Source organism: Hyperolius riggenbachi, chromosome 1 (assembly GCF_040937935.1).
Source record: "Hyperolius riggenbachi isolate aHypRig1 chromosome 1, aHypRig1.pri, whole genome shotgun sequence".
NCBI classification, from domain to species: domain Eukaryota; kingdom Metazoa; phylum Chordata; class Amphibia; order Anura; family Hyperoliidae; genus Hyperolius; species Hyperolius riggenbachi.
The window spans coordinates 182,518,653-182,536,108 of record NC_090646.1 but is presented as its reverse complement, the minus strand read 5'-3'; positions in this window follow the sequence as shown (position 1 = coordinate 182,536,108).

Sequence of the window (17,456 nt, the reverse complement as noted above, 5' to 3'; positions counted from 1 at the left end):
ATAAAAAGCAAGTAGCGCTACTCACAAACGAAGATAAAATCACAGCATATATCAATAAAAGTTCAGGACGTCTCCTCAGCTCACTGCCGCTTCCTGCCCGCTAAGCCACGCCCTACGCGTTTCGTCTTATGACTCATCAGGGGCTGCCCCTGACAGTATTTATATTTATATGCAGATTTATATTCCAACACAGATGGACGCAATGCGTTACAAGGTAGGAACCTATCCTTTGGGGGGCAGGAGTGGATCGCTCTCCTTGGCATTGGCCACGCTCAGGGGGTATGGGGGCACCTGTACTTCCCATCCCCCCGCCCCGGTACAAATAACAGCTCAGCAGAAGGAGAATGGATGTCTCTCGCCTGTCTATTTATGTGGTTGCTGCGACTGCGCATCTCTTTTCGTATCACAGTGTGCAGTAGAAGGACATAGGGAATGGATTACGCCACACAATGCTTCGCAAGGAAGCATCCCCTGTGAAGATAGAGGAGCTCACCAAGCTGACGCTGACAGTCTAATAATGGGGCAGAATTTTTAAACACATGATTATAAATAAAGCCCACAAAAAATGATGCACACCAATTATTCTTTACTTAAAATCATTTGCTCTAACAACATAGATTTTGTGTAAAAATGGCCCTTTTGATTGTTGTACTTTAAATCACCCATTTACTCTTGAAAAAATTAAGGTAAAAGAATTATTCAACAATAAGCGTACTTTTGTACTCAGTACAATTTCCAACTTTCCAGATTGACAGAAATGTTGCTAAGATCCCAGAATATCTAAAGCATCTGTGGGCACTAAAGGATGGTTGGATGTGTGGCACATGTAATACATTCCAGCAAAAAGTGGATGTGATCACAATAGATTATGAGCTGTGACAAATATTAGACATAATGAACCTAGGTTGTATGCTGTAGTGCAGGCCCTGTATTCATGGACCACATTCCCTTTACCCATACAACACTGGGCCACAAGCAAGCATGCTACAGTGTCACACATCAAGATATAAACACATCAACAACAACAACAACAAATAACATTTGTAAAGCGCTTTTCTCCCGTGGGACTCAAAGCGCATAAGCATGGCTCCGACCATCGTGGTACAGGGGAAGAATTTTATAAATCTGGAAATGCCAGGCTAAACAGGTGGCTTTTCAGTCTGGATTTGAATAGCTCCAGGGAAGGTGCTGTCTTTACTGGGTGTGGTAGGGAGTTCCAAAGAGTAGGGGCAGCATGACAGAAGGCTCTGTCTCCAGATTTTTTGAGGTGCACTCTGGGAGTGACCAAGTTTATAGAACTTGCTGATCTGAGGTTGTGAGAGGTGTGGTGCAGCTTCAGCAAGTCCTTCATGTATCCAGGGCCCAAATTGTGCAGGGATTTGAATGTCAGCAGTCCAATCTTGAAGAGTATTCTCCATTCTACTGGTAGCCAGTGCAGTGAGCGAAGGATCGGTGTAATGTGACAGTGGCGAGGCTGGTTTGTTAGCAATCTGGCAGCAGCATTCTGCACTAATTGCAGGCGACGCAAGTCTTTTTTGGGGAGGCCAGCATAAAGGGCATTGCAGTAGTCCAGCCGTGATGTGATGAAGGCGTGGACTAGGGTTTGAAGATCCTCTGGGGGAATCAGATGTTTAATCTTTGCAATGTTCTTCAGATGAAAGAAGGAAGATTTAACTACAGATGAAATTTGGTTTCTGAAACTCAATTCCCCATCGATTAGTACGCCAAGGCTGCGCACAAGGTTGGAGCTGTTTATGTCTGAATTCCCAATCCTGATTGGTGTTGCTTTAGGATAGAGCTGTTTTGATGGCGAGCACTGGCTTTGGACAAACAGGACCTCAGTTTTGTCAGCATTCAGTTTCAACCAGTTATCATTCATCCATGCCTGAAGCTCAGCTAAGCAAGAGTTTATTTTTGGGGTAGGGTCTGTTCCACCAGGTTTGAAGGACAGGTATAGCTGTGTGTCATCGGCGTAGCAGTGGTACGTCAGGCCATGTCGTTGGATAAGTGTACCGAGTGGCAACATGTAGATTGCAAACAGCAGAGGGGATAGGATTGATCCTTGTGGCACTCCGAATTGTAGAGGTGCAGGTTTGGACATTATAGGTCCTAGGGATACTCTCTGTGTTCTGTCAGTCAGGAATGATCTGAACCACTGGAGGACTGATCCACTGATGCCACAGTACTCCTGCAGTCTGTTAAGCAGGATTTCATGGTCAACTGTATCAAAAGCAGCTGAGAGATCCAACAGGATTAGGATGGAGCATTCCCCTCTGTCCCTTGCCATGAGCAGATCGTTGCAGACTTGGATGAGGGCTGTTTCACAGCTGTGGTGTTTCTTAAAGCCAGATTGTAGAGGGTCCAGGATGTTGTTTACTGACAGCCTGGTTTCAAGTTGCAGATAGACAGCCTTTTCAATAACTTTACCTAAGAAGGGGAGGTTGGAGACAGGTCTGTAGCTGCTCATAGCATCTGGATCCATGGAAGGTTTTTTGAGAAGGGGCTTGATGATTCCTTCTTTTAGAGAGGTAGGAAACCTCCCTGCTTGCAGAGAGCAATTTACTATTTTGTGAAATGCTGGACCAAGCAGGTCAGGGCATTTCAGCATATGTTTAGTTGGTCCAGGGTCCAGGTCGCAGGTTGTCTGGTGGAGACGACAGAGGGTGTCTGAGATCTCTTCCTCACTAATACTTTTGAAATCAGTCCAGGGTGTTAGGTTGTTTTTGCAGCTATTTCCATTAGTTGCATGAGTCTTGGGTGCTGTGGACTGAATGAGAGACCGAATAGAAGATACTTTGTCAGCAAAGTAGCAGGCAAATTTCTCACATAGCTCCTTTGAGGGAGTTATAGTGGGTTTTAGACAGGATGGATTACATAGTCTATCAACTGTGCGGAATAGTTGGGCTGGTCTGTTGGCGGCCTTTGCGATCTCCTGTGATAGGTAGGAGGATTTTATATATAATATACTAGGCAAACGCAGCAGGTAAAGTCCAATAATGTGCAGTCATTAACAATAACAAGTCAATATCAATTACAAGCAGATATTACTAATAATATAATATTAATGACATGCACATATCACCAATGACAAGGAGATAATAACAGTGATAGCAGATTATTAATGACCTGCAACTGTTAGGGCCGATTCAGACTGATGGCAGCCAGCGGCTGTGCATGGCGTTTAGTGCTGGTATCCACTGCGTCCCGCGTTGAGATGAATGACAGCAATCATCTCATTGCACTTACCATCGATTGTTCGTGCCGCGGTCAATCAAGTTTTCCGAGATGCTGCATGTAGCTTCTAGCGTTGGCTGCATTTGTGGCTCCATGTCCCCCTAGGGTCTCAAAATCCGACGTGGCAATGCAACGCCGGGAACACAAGCTGCCGGCAGTCGGCCATGTGAACTGGGCTTTACTTATGTCAAGCAGATAATATCAATCGCAGGCAAACGATATCAGTGACAGGCAGATCATGATTCCAGTGGCAGGATGCTAGTGATAAGGAAGACCCTGATGGCTGGCTGGCTGCAAAAGACTCATACACAGGGCTGGTTCTCTCATGAAGCAAGGTGAAACATTTGTATCAGGTGCAGAGATTACAGGGGCAGCATGTTTGTACTGTGTGTTTACACTTACAGCATGCAGTCAGAGTAGGAGGAAAAGCAAGAAGAGAGCAAGTGAGGTAAAGAGATCATCAATGGGAAAAAGCAGCTTGTAGGGCTGTGTGAAGAGTCTGACAGTGAGTGAGGAGGGGGGAGGCAGGAGAGCAGCAGTGTTTCATTTCACTTGCACAGCAGAAGGGAGGAGGTGGCACTGCTGTCCTGACTGAAGAGGAATGGAGGACGGCTGAAAGGCTGAGAGTGAGCAGTTTGTTTGTGACAGACTCGAAGCCAGCCAGCCAGCATGTTATTGTGTTGAGCTGCAGCATGTCATGTCTCAAGTTGTTGCATATGCTCCCTTGCTGACTGAGAACATTAAATGAAGCAGAGTAAATTGTCAGGTGCTGTGCGATCCTTTCAAATCGGGAGGGGAGGGCACATCCTCATAAGTTTGCCTCAGGCAGCAAAAAGTCTAAAACCGGCCCTGCTCATGCATCTCAGTTGCAGATAGTGTTTCTCTGTGTTTACACGTCTTGAACACGTTCAACACTATATTTGTCAAAACCAGCAGACAATCTCGCAGGCACCTTGGTGTCTAACAGCTATAGAACTCCCCCTAGTTCTGGAAAGGAGCAACACCATTACCACTCACTCCTCCTGCCTCTATGAGCCCACTCTCATAGTGACCAGTGGTGCAACTTCTGGTCCTAAGCCAGGGGCGTAGCAATAGGGGTTGCAGAGGTTGCTACTGCATCAGGGCCCTTGGACCAGAGGGGCCCTGAGAGACCCTCCCTCAACTGCAATATTAGCTCTCTATTGGTCCTGTGCTCATAATAATCACATCTACAGATACTTTGAATAGTGGTAATCATTAACCTCCCTGGCGGTCAATTAAATTAAAAAATTTTTAAATCATGTAGCTAGCCTCGGAGCAGTGCTTTTCAGCGCTGCTAGATTTGGGCGCAGCCGGCGCCTCCATAGACTTCAATAGGAATCATTCCTATTGAAGTGCTCAGTGAGTAACGTCGGCTCCGTCAGAAGACAGAGCCGAAGTTGCTTAAAAACATAATAATTCGGCCTCCAGCAATCGCTGGAAGCCGAATTATTTCATTCCCCTACTATCCATGTCGGCCTGGAGGGGGAATAGTAATTAAATCGGCCCGGACTTGTGCAGAAGCAGGATCAGCTATATAACGCTGTATCCTGCGCCCAAGTCTACCAGCGCCGATTTCAAATGTACGCAGCTAGCCTAGCGCTAGCTACATGACAGCCGCTGTGCAGCGGCATCCTCCCACCCTCTTCGATTGCCTCCGGCGATCAAGCCCGTCCGGAAATCCCGTCCCGTTCTGAACGGGATTTCCATTAGGGCTTCCCCCGTCGCCATGGCAATGGGCGGGATGACGTCATCGACGTCGTGACGTCAAAGGGAGTCCCAATCCACCCCTCAGCGCTGCCTGGCACTGATTGGTCAGGCAGCGCATGGGGTCTGGTGGGGGGCAGCGTGGCGAGCGGCGGCGAATTGGCGCGGAGCGGCGTGGGCAGTACACGCAGCTAGCAAAGTGCTAGCTGCATGTACAAAAAAAAATTATGCAAATCGGCCCAGCAGGGCCTGAGAAATCCTCCTGCGCGGCATAGCCCAAGCTCAGCTCGGGCTTACCACCAGGGAGGTTAAAAAACTGCTCCCCATCCCCTTCTTGCACCTCTGACACTGTAATTGCCATTGGCAGATTTTGGTGCACCATATCAATTGTTATGTACAGTATATAGTGCTTGGGGGCCCCATGTAAAACTTGCATCGGGGCCCACAGCTCCTTAGCTACGCCACTGTCCTAAGCCTAGGGAGTCTTGCCCAAAGACTACTTACTGTTATATGTACTGGCTTGAGCTGGCATTCCATCCCTGTTCAAGGGCTCAAATCCTATATCAAAGGCAGCAGTCTACTTAGTGCAATTATCTCACCCTTATGCTAGGTACACACCATACAATTTTCTGTTATGCTGGGCATACATGATGGGATTTTTCAGCAGATTTACTGTCTGATCGAGAAATCGATCGTTTTTATGATCGATTTCCATTCACTTCTATGATAAATTGATCAGAAAAACGATCAAAAATCAGACATGTCGGAAATTATCTATCGAACCATCTATCTACCACAAAATCTCATGGTGTATTTCCAGCATTAGATTTTCTGTTAAGGTGCGTACACACGCACTACGGCCGCCAACGACGGGTCCGTCAGACCCTCCTGATGGGCGGACTTTCAGGCGACAGTAGTGCGTGTGTACGTGCTGTCGGCAGACTGATAAGGCTGTTTCTGAACGACTCGCTGAGCACCTTTAGATTTACCTGCCAGATAGATCATTTCCAACATGTTGGAAATTAGCTATCTAACCATCTATCTGCCTGCAATTAAGCATTGTTCTACTCAGCAGGAGATAACCAGAAGACAATGCACCAGAGATAATGACCAGTCTCTACAGAAAATATTCGAATATAAAATCTAACAGAAAAATCTAATGCTGGGCATACACGGCTCTATGTTGCCAATCGATTCTCCCTCTCGATCATTTCACCGCTCGATTCTGTAGTCAATTCTCTTATCTTCCGCTCGTTTTTCTTATCTTTTCCCATTCACTTCGATCCGGAATCCAGCGGCGGAACGATCGGGTGGGAGATCGGACATGTCAGAAATGATCTATCGAGCCATCTTAATGGCTCAAAATTGAGCCGTGGATTCCCAGCATTGCAGAAAAATCTAATATAAAATTGTATGGTGTGTACTAGGCATTATTTAGGCCCCGTTTCCATTTATGCCAGCATGTGACTCTGGCACTTGTTGCGATAAAAGTACACATCTGAATCCCTCTAGCTTTGCCACGCAGGACTATGGGGATTTCCATGCATGATGCAAACTTTGCAAATGGTGGAATTCCAAATTCCACATTCTAAATCAGAATGCAGAATTCTGATGCAAAATTTGGAATTCCGCGGGATTAGATTGCTCATCCCTATTCATTACTTGCCAAACTTGGTTTCTTTTTTTTTTTAAACAATATTTTATTTTATTTCCCAACATATGAACAGACAGGAGATAATACCTGAAAACTGGAACATACAGAGCCATTACAAAGATATGAACCGCGATTAAGCCTTACTCATAGTGAACAGTTGCAAGTTGTTTGATTACATAACTTTCAATACTTTAGCTCCTGTCTCCCCTCCCTCTCCTCCCCAACCCTCCCCTTTCCCCCATCTGTCATCTCTGAGAGCAAGTCCTTAATCTGTTTAGCCTTTATGTGATATCAAGGCGGCCCAGAGCACCCTGCAGCTGTTCCGTGAGGTACCATTTGGTATATTTGAAATGTTCCATCAATGCCTTTATCTCATCATTTGAAAGAGTTGCAAGAATAAAACCTTTCCACTTCTTGAAAAAACCCGCTGTTTTCTTGTCTTTGTGTACGATAGACTCTAGTTTGTCTTGGTTGTAAATATGGTGAAGCTCTTCTTGTACATCCCAGACCGTGGGGGTACTTGGATATATCCATCTGTTGAAAATAACTTTGCGGGAAGCTATAATAATCAAATGTGCTAGCTTAGCCAAGTTCGGGCTAGCATTTGCGCTTGAGCCTGGCTTATTGGGTTCAACATAATTAAACAAAAGCATAAGTGGACATAGAGTCAATTGCAGGTTACATACTCGTTTGATATATATCAAGACATCACACCAAAATTTTACTATTGTCGGGCAAGAATAAAGACAGTGGATTAAGCATTTGGGGCATCTCGGAGAATAATGCGCAGGGGTATGTGATACTTTATATTAAAGGCAAATTTAGCCCTATGGATCAATTTAAGTTGTGATTCCCTCCAAATTTCCCCTGGTACCATTTTATGGACCATTCTGTACCCTTGCAATATTTTAGCCTCAAGATTTTCACTCAGAATGTCTTTTTTCCATTTGGACAGGTTATTTTGTGCTTTGGTCTCTAAGTTAATCTCCTGAAGTCTAGCATGAATTTCAGAGAGAGATAGCTGGGAGATATGGGGAGAGATAAACTTATCAAAAGAATCCAGGTTAGCTATCTTTGATACGTCCCTTATTTTGCTTCGTATATATGATTGTAGTTGCCCATAGTACAGGAAATGGCCCTTAGGTACACCAAATTTAGCCCTAATCTCGTGGAAAGTCAAAAATCTCCCCCTGCGCAGGTCACATATATGCCCTAAACACTCGATACCTTTTTCTTTCCAAGCCAGAAAACCCCCATGAGCCAAGCTAGCTGGAAAGCCCGGGAGACCCCACAGTGGCATATATTTAGAGACTTGCTGTGGAGCTAAAAATATTTTCCTAAGGATTCTCCAGGCCATCACTGTATCTTTAATTCCTCTACTGTTTTTGAGTTTCAGTGGCATGTGTTTTTGTGTGGTGTAATGGAAGGAGAAACACAGTACCTGGCACCAAATGCAGCAGGGCAGACACACCAGAGATGGGAATCAGAGCGTGCACGTCCAAAATGTAGTCGTGATCCAATGTAGTAGAGGACAAAAGAGGAGGCACCGCTTCCTTAAAATCCCTTTATTCCGGTGGGGAAAATAGCAGGTAGATAGCAGTGGGGGTATCAGATGCCTGACAGCTGTTTCGCTGGCTTAAACCAGCTTCTTCAGAGGCAGATTGTACGTGGTGTGGTGTGCAGGAGACCTGACAGTGACCATGGATCAGAGAAAGATGCCTCCAGGGAGTAGTTTGAATGTTTGCTGGATTTATTAAGCCAGTCTCTAATATGTCTGGCTAGACATGATAAATTGTAACGTCGGATATCTGGGATTGCAAGGCCCCCCCACAGTCTAGGAAGTGTCAGCTTGGAAAGGGCTATCCTTGGTTTTTTATTCCTCCACAAAAAATTATTTAGGGCACTATTAATGTCTTGTACGTCTGCATGCTTTAACAGCAGGGGGATGGTCTGTAAGGGATATAATAATCTACCGAAAGTAACCGATTTAATGAGAGCTGCCCTTCCCGGAAGATTAATTGGCAGCTTTTCCCAGCTGATTAATTGGCGTTTTAGGTCCCTAATCAACGGATCGTAGTTCAAGGAGTATAACATGTTCGGGTCTTTGTGTATCTTGATACCTAGATATGTGATCACTGAACTGACTTTGACAGGGAGATGGGTGAAATTGTGTCTGGGAGCACAGGGGGAAAGATACAGTAGTTCACATTTGGATATATTAACTTTGAACCCACTAAATGATCCCACTTCTTGAATAATTTCAAAGACTTCCTTCAGTTGGGACTCCGTATTTCTTATAAATAACAGAATATCATCAGCGAACATGGCCTGAGAAATCACTGCATCCCCTATATCTATACCACATACGCCCCTATTTAACCTCTGAGTCAGAGGTTCCAACGCTAGATTAAAAAGTAAGGGAGACAAGGGGCAGCCCTGTCTAGTTCCTTTTTCCAGCGCAATTTCTTCGGAGAGGAACCCCGGGATATATATCCGCGCCCTCGGGTTAGTATGCATTGCTTTGATTAGATTCCTAATTCCCCCCTGTAGATTCATTCTGTCTAGGATTCTCTCCATCCAGTCCCAATTAACGTTGTCAAAGGCCTTTTCAGCGTCAATCAGTAGTAGTGCATGGGTGTTACATGATTTGGGATAAGCTCTAACGTGGTCTTGAGCTTTCAACACCTTACGAATATTGGCTATGGCAGATCGGTGGCGCACAAATCCCACCTGGTTAGGAAGTAAATCTGCCAGCCTGTCAGCCATTATTTTAGACAATATCTTAAGGTCCTGATTTATCAAGGAGCAAACTTGGTTTCTAGATCTCTGCTTATATCCCACTATGTTCTCTGCCATACTTAGTATAGCCTCTTTAATATTTAGTTGATTTCAACTATGTTATGGTTCTGATTCCAGTTTACCGCCAATTCCCATTGCTACACGGTTCAAATTGAATTTACTCCGCCGTGTGAGCTGTACCTTAGCAATTCATTATCTCATCTCAGTTGTAAATAATATTTGCAAATGGACCCTCGAGTGACCTCACACTCTTTATAGATGATGTTCATCTCTGTGAAATCTGTACGTGGTCAGTGTGGTTATGGATCAAAGTGGAAGTCCGCACTGCCACTTCGGGTAAATCTTGTTTTATTAATATCAAAAGGACAAACACATTAAAAAGAACCAATTGCCTATTGGTTCTTTTTAATGTGTTTGTCCTTTTGATATTAATAAAACAAGATTTACCCGAAGAGGCAGTGCGGACTTCCACTTTGACCCATAACTACTAATCTCTGTGGTATCCGGAGACAAGCCCTGCACACCTCACCCCCTTTCCTATGATTAAGGGTGGTGTGCCAGAAGAGTGCGATTGGCTCTTTCTTATATTCGTGGTCAGTGTGGTTGCATACATTTTTTTCCCTAGTACTCTCCATGTGAATATTTTTTATACTGTGCTGTTTACAATTGAGACCGGTTGTACACCTAGTGTTAGCGATGCTATGCAGTGCAAGCACCGCATTGTACCACAGAAATCAGCCTCAATATGACCCTGCGCCACGGCGCGGCGACAGGATCATATGCATAGCGCCGCCCCGCCTAGTGACACACTTCCTGCTGGGAAGGAAGTACGTCACTGGGATTCCAATCAGTCTGCACATGCAAACCATAATGCACCGTGCCCCTGTCATGCACACCTACTGCGTCGCCCATTGACTTGCATTACTGCATAATCCATGTGGTAGGCACGGATCATTCTGTAATGCGCTGCAGCCTTAGCATCTGAATTTCGGCGATTGGAATAGGTCCGGTGCACCACATTGGATAGCGTGTAGTGTGCAAGTCTCCATAGACTTGCATTGCGCTTGTGGCAGGGAAGTGGGCTGCGGGGGGCTGCAATGTGCCTGGTACATTTTATGCTGCTCTCCTTTTCCCACTTAACTAAAGAAATTACCAAGAATTATTAACATATCATATTTTATGACTTTATCACATATCCTATCTAGTTTGCTTCTACCTCATTTTCATTAGCACATTGGAGTATATACTCTAATAAAACTTACACTGGAAGCCTGACCTTGAGAATTAATTTGGAAATTCTCTTATCAGTTCAAATGGCAAAATAGCTGGACTTGTTTTGCTTCAAACTATATATCCTGTTTCATTCAATTCATGTCTGTCTCCTGTTCAACTATAAAAGTATGAATAATTGTACTTACCTGTCCATGTACTTCTCTCCAATAGTGATGGTCATGTCAGGCAGAACTTATGGAAAAGCACGTAATTAGTTTGATCAGCTGGTTTGCTGTATATCATATCCTACTTTGGCACATCACTGGGAGAAGGCACATGACATATGTGTGGAAGTGGAACTGTCGACTGGATAACATACAACATTGGCTTACCTCTAATAAGAAGAGGGTAGCCAAAATAAAATGATACATTTCAATAGAAACCAGACATTTGAATAATAACGTGTTTCGTGGATAGCAGAACGTTTTCTGAGATCATGTATTAAAAAGTGTCTTAATAATAGCGTTTTGCTAGCAAGGAGGTTCCTTGAAGCCCTTACACCCTTTTCCTTTTCCTGGAGTGTGACCCACATTGTCATAGACCGAAGAATCCGAATAAGGATGGGCTTTCCTCCCAGCTGTTACATTGTGGTTCCGGTCTTGCAACCTACCCTTGTGAGTGTCTCATACACTCGACATACTACACCATCGGGGGCTCCTGGTGTCCCACTCAATTTTTGTTTCCTTTAGAAGGTTCATGGTCTCCATTGGTACCACACGTTCTACTTTAGCACATGATTACGACTAGCAAATCAGAAACGTACATATCTATCACCTGACCAAACTGATCACATGCTTCTCCTAGACATGACCATCATCTCCACCTCTCCTGCAAAACTGTCATTTCTACCCACTATAACTCTGTTCTGATTTCTTCCATCTTTCCCATATTTGACAGTCTGTACGTTCCACATACCAAATTTCCAAATGAAAGCCATTCTCTTTATCCTAATTTACCTAGGTAAGTTGTCCAGTTACATCTGTAAAAAAGCCACAGGATGCACTTGATCCAATAGCAAATTGAAAACGTTCAGTTGTCCAGTTACATCTGTACCTGTATAACCAACGTTTTTTTTTTTAATGTAAGACCACTGGCTCTTGTGCATGCAGTAGGAGGCAGAAAAACAGCACTGACACAAAAGCCTGGGTAACTTAAAGCTTGGACAAACAGTGCTCAGTGCTGTTTTCTCATTTTCCACAGCCATGATGTTTCCCCATGCCATTCAGTTTGCCAGGCCGTCATTAAGCCTGTCTGTCTCACCAGTTTTGTCACTCTGCCTGCTCTGCCAGTATTATAGTAAGTCAGTGTTTCAGTCCTATCAGTACTCCAGTATACCAGTTCCCTGTCAGTATGCTAGCTCCTGCCTGTCCTGTTAGTATGGAAGTTCTGTCATTACATTAGCCCTTGTCAGCACACCAGCTCTGCCAGTCCCATTGGTACACTAGCCATGTCAGTGCACCAACCCCTGTCAACATGCCAGTTCTGTCAGTAACCCAACAATTGTCAGCCCCTATCAGTCCTGCCAGTACATCAGTATGCCAGTCCTGCCTATCTGCCAGATCAACATGCCAGCCCTTGTCAGTTTATCGAACCTGCAAGTACATCAGCTCTGCTATAACACCTACCCTATCAGTCAGCACGCCTTTCTTGCTTGTGTGTTAGGCCTCTTTTCCACGGGCAGTTGAACTGTGTACTCAGCAAGCAGTTGCAAGGCAGCAGTGAGCAGTTACCAGGCAGCAGCAAGCAGTTAAGGGAGTTTGAGATGCATTTCACTGCCTATCATCAACTGCCCATGGAAAAAAGGCCTTACTTTCATAAAATAGTGGGCAGGAATATTAACAATGTGAGATATGTCAATAATACTACTATGATGGCTGAAACTGAGAAAGAACTGAAGACTAGAGCCTAGTCATGAATGCCAAACAAGAAAGTGCAAAAGCTGGTGTACTGCTTCACATCAAGAAAACTAAAGTCATGTCATCTGCTCCAATGAACCATCTACAAATAGATGGGGAAAAAATAGAACACACAAACCAGGGGAGAACACCGCTCTACTCCACTAGCCTTCACCACAGTGCTCGACCTGGGCAGCTAATCCAAAATCAGGCAAAAGGAAGAAGGATGGTCCGCATTTGACAGTGAAGTATAGAACTTTATTATGGACGTATCCAAAATTTCCACGGCAGGCTTTAGATAGCTGACATGTTTCGGACTAACCGTCCTTATTCATAGCTAACACATAACTGGCAGCACATGCATATATACACAAATGTCAGTACAAAAATGCCCGCCCCAAGTCCACCCCCCAACATGGGAGTGGTCAAAGTGCAGGAGGAGGTACTAGCAAGGTCCTCATCCATTACAAATACAATATAATATAAATACTGTTTAAAAATACAAATGTACATAATTAAATGAGATAAATAGCAACACAAATGGAGCAAAACCCTGAATAATATTGCTTAGAGAAAGAAACACACTGCAATGTGTAGGAAATGATTCAAGGGTGGGATGGCCAGGATGTATGAAAGGAGAAGAGAGGGGGGGGGGGGGAGGGAAAGAGGAAAAGGAAGAGGGGGGAAGGGAAACAAACCACGCCCCGGTCAAGGATGGTACACATAGACCAAAATATTCAGGTACCCATAGCTAGATTCCACCTGGCATTCAGGCCATGCGGAACTCTGGTGCCCAAATTAAAGATCCACATGGCCCTCTCGATTCGTTCTGTGGAATCGAGAGGGTTGTACCGTCCATAAGAGGAGGTGATTTATGTGAGAGACTATTGCGAAAAGAGGCATGTGGATCTTTAATTTCTTCTTTCATACATCCTGGCCATCCTACCCTTGAATCATTTCCTACACATTGCAGTGTGTTTCTTTTCCTAAGCAATATTATTCAGGGTTTTGCTCCATTTGTGTTGCTTTTTATCTCATTTAATTATGTACATTTGTATTTTTAAACAGTATTTATATTATATTGTATTTGTAATGGATGAGGACCTTGCTAGTACCTCCTCCTGCACTTTGACCACTCCCATGTTGGGGGGTGGACTTGGGGCAGGCATTTTTGTACTGACATTTGTGTATATATGCATGTGCTACCAGTTATGTGTTAGCTATGAATAAGGACGGTTAGTCTGAAACATGTCAGCTATCTAAAGCCTGCCGTGGAAATTTTGGATACGTCCATAATAAAGTTCTATACTTCACTGGCAAGTGCGGACCATCCTTCTTCCTTTTGGGAAAAAATAGAAGTTGTAACAGATTTCATCTTCCTGGGATCGAAGATCTCTGATGGTGACTGCAGTCATGTGATTAAGAGCCGCTTGTTACTTGTGAGGAAAGCTATGGCAAATTTGGACAATATACAAAAGGATAGAGAAGTCACTTTATAAAAAGATCAGGATAGTTAACTCTATGGTCTTCCCAGTAGTGACATATGGCTGTGAAAGCTGGACTTTAAAGAGAACCCGATGTGGGTTTGAAGAATGCTATTAGTACACAGAGGCTGGTTCTGCATACTATCACCAGCCTCTGTGTCTGTACTGTGTCCCCGCCTCTGTAAGCTTCCTCCAATCAGCTTATGAAGGCGGGGACGGAAGGGATGCAGGTGGGGAGCGGCGGTGAATGGCAGACATAAGGTATACAGCCAGCTAGCGACAAGCTACATGTCACTAGCATGGCAGGTTTTTTTTATGGGGGACAGCAGAGCACAGAGGGGGCCTGGGGGGCAGTTAACAGGTATGCATGGAGTGGTATATCATACTGCATGCACTCACGTAGGTAGGTGGGTGCACTGTGAACAACAGGTAGGTATATGCAGTGATGGGTATTACAATGTGCACCTGTCAGTCACACACAGACAGGTACCGAACAGGCACAGTGACACTGCGTGTGCTCACGTAGGTAGGTGGGTGCACTGAAGTGAACAACAGGTAGGTATATGCAGTAATGGGTATTACAATGTGCACCTGTCAGTCAAACACAGACAGGTACCGGACAGGCACAGTGACACAGCAGGTAGGTATATGCAGTAATGGGTATTACAATGTGCACCTGTCACACACAGACAGGTACCGGACAGGCACAGTGACACTGCATGCGCTCACGTAGGTAGGTGGGTGCACTGAAGTGAACAACAACAGGTAGGTATATGCAGTGATGGGTATTACAATGTGCACCTGTCACACACAGACAAGTACCAGCCGGACAGGCACAGTGACACTGCATGCACTCACTGTATAACGAAAAAGAAAAAAACCACAGAGACACCGGGAGCCCCTATAGTGTATTATCCTTGCGATCTGATCTAAGAATGTAAATGATGCTACTCACAAGTGTGGGTTGCTTGGAGAGGCAACCACTCGAATACGCATGTGGAGAAAGCCCGTCTCCACTCGGTCTTTGGGGTGGGTGGTCGCAGCTCCTTCGAAAAAAGTTTCCTGCCACAAGTTTGTGGCAAAAAATAACAATCCAGCAATTGTGGGATGTTAAACTTGGAGTAAAGCAATAGTAGGAGGCGCCCTTGTTGTATGGTTTGCACTTGAGTTAGTTTAGAACGAGAATAAAATATGTAGTAGATCGCCTACCTTAAGAATGGACACTCCACTCGGTAGGATAGGTGAAACAATTTAATAAAAATAAGCACTTAGGACAACGCGTTTCGCGGAATAGGCCGCTTCATCAGGTCAAAATAGTGCTTCAAGAGAAAAACAAGCAACAATAGACACATCAGTAAACCACCATAATATCATATGCTTCAAATGAACAATTAAAATACAAATCCGTATCATAGACATATACACATATATAATTAGTGGGTGCAGTCATCTAGCTATGAAAAACAGGATGTTCACTTAACATTAGTATCCAGCCTATTATCTGGCCAGGGTTACTTAAAAGATTGTTAGGGTTAAAATTAAAGGAGATCCTAGGAACCCTGTATGTGACAGAAACCTGCTAAAGCGTTTTTTTGCATGTAAGAAGAACAATTGTATAAAAAACAGAAAAAGGGGTATTGCAAGATTCGGTATTTCTCGTTTAATCCCTAAGTATCCTGGGTAATTAAGAAGATGTCAGGTAGGGAACCTGGTCAGTGTATGCCGTTAATGTATTCCCTGTGGGTTAATAAGGTAGTCTGAGCTGCTCTTGGTAGGGTGGGCCGGTACCTGAGCGGATACTGGGGTCCAAGTAGAGGTATGCGTAAGGTATCTTACCTGTAGTCAGTAGTGGAATTACTGGGCGCCAAACCGAGTCCTCGGTGAGCGCTCATATTTATGGTGGTTACATCTCCGTGCCCGGAGAGACTGTGGAAGTAAGGTGGGCGTGGCAGGGCAAATGACGTAGGGGGGGAGGCGACTGTCGGAGGTGATGGCCTCTGATAGGTGGAGTGACAAATGTGTATGGAGTTACGTAGGGAGCTAGGTTGTGGCGGGCGGACTAGCGCTAATCCGCGTAATACGGACGTGTATGAGCCGGCTGGGGCTGCGTAGTATGCGTGTCATGCGCAGTGGGGTGGCAGTCGCGCGCACACACGCGATGTTCAGGTCGCCATACTGTTTGAGGGCACTGGGAACGGAGGGGAGGGAATCAGGGTGAGCGATGCAGATGATAAATTATCTATCTGCATTTTGTCATTAGGTGAGCTGGGCGCAAGTGTTAAATGAGGATGGGTGGGGAAATTGATTGGAAATTCCGGGAGCGAGCCAGCGAAATGACACTGCGTGCGCTCAGCTCACGTAGGTAGGTGGGTGCACTGAAGTGAACAACAGCAGGTAGGTATATGCAGTGATGGGTATTACAATGTGCACCTGTCACACACAGACAGGTACCGGACAGGCACAGTGACACTGCGTGCACCCAGCTCACGTAGGTAGGTGCACTGAAGTGAACAACAGCAGGTAGGTATATGCAGTGATGGGTATTACAATGTGCACCTGTCACACACAGACATGTACCGGACAGGCATAGTGACACTGCGTGCGCTCAGCTCACATGGGTAGGTGGGTGCACTGAAGTGAACAACAGCAGGTAGGTATATGCAGTGATGGTTATTACTGTGCACCTGTCACACACAGACAGGTATCGGACAGGCACAGTGACACTGCGTGCGCTCACGTCGGTAGGTGGGTGCACTGTGAACAGCAGGTAGGTATATGCAGTGATGCAGGGCCGTGCAGAGGGTCCTTAAGTGGGGGGTGCTCAAATTTAAAAAAGGGGCCTGGTAATGCCTTCCCCCGCATGCCCCCCCCCCTTGTTTCTGGCTAGGGGGGTATTGATTGTCATGCTGCTGAATGCAGATGATGGTTGCCATGTGGGTTCTGGGTGTAAGTACTGAGTGTCATGTGGGTTCTGGCTATGGTTGGGTATCGAGTGCCATGCCGATGTTGATTGCAAGTACTTAGTGCCATGTGAGTTCTGGGTGTAAGTGCTGAGTGTCATGTGGGTTCTGACTATGGTTGGGTATCGAGTGTCATGCAGGTGGTTGATTGCAAATACTTAGTGCCATGTAAAATCTGGGTGCATGTACTCGATGTCATGTGGGTGCTGGGTACAGTCACTGGATGTGACATGAGTGCGAATACTTGGCACCATGCTTGTACTGGGTGATGGCTATGGGTGGGCTTTGGGCATCACATGGGTTTTGAATGCGGGTACTTTGGGTGCGGGTACGGGTTAAGTGGGTGCTTGGTGCAGATAGTGGGGGCCATGTGGAAGCTGTGTGCAGGTGTGAGTACTGGGTGCGATTTTAAGCCTGGGTGCAGATACTTGGT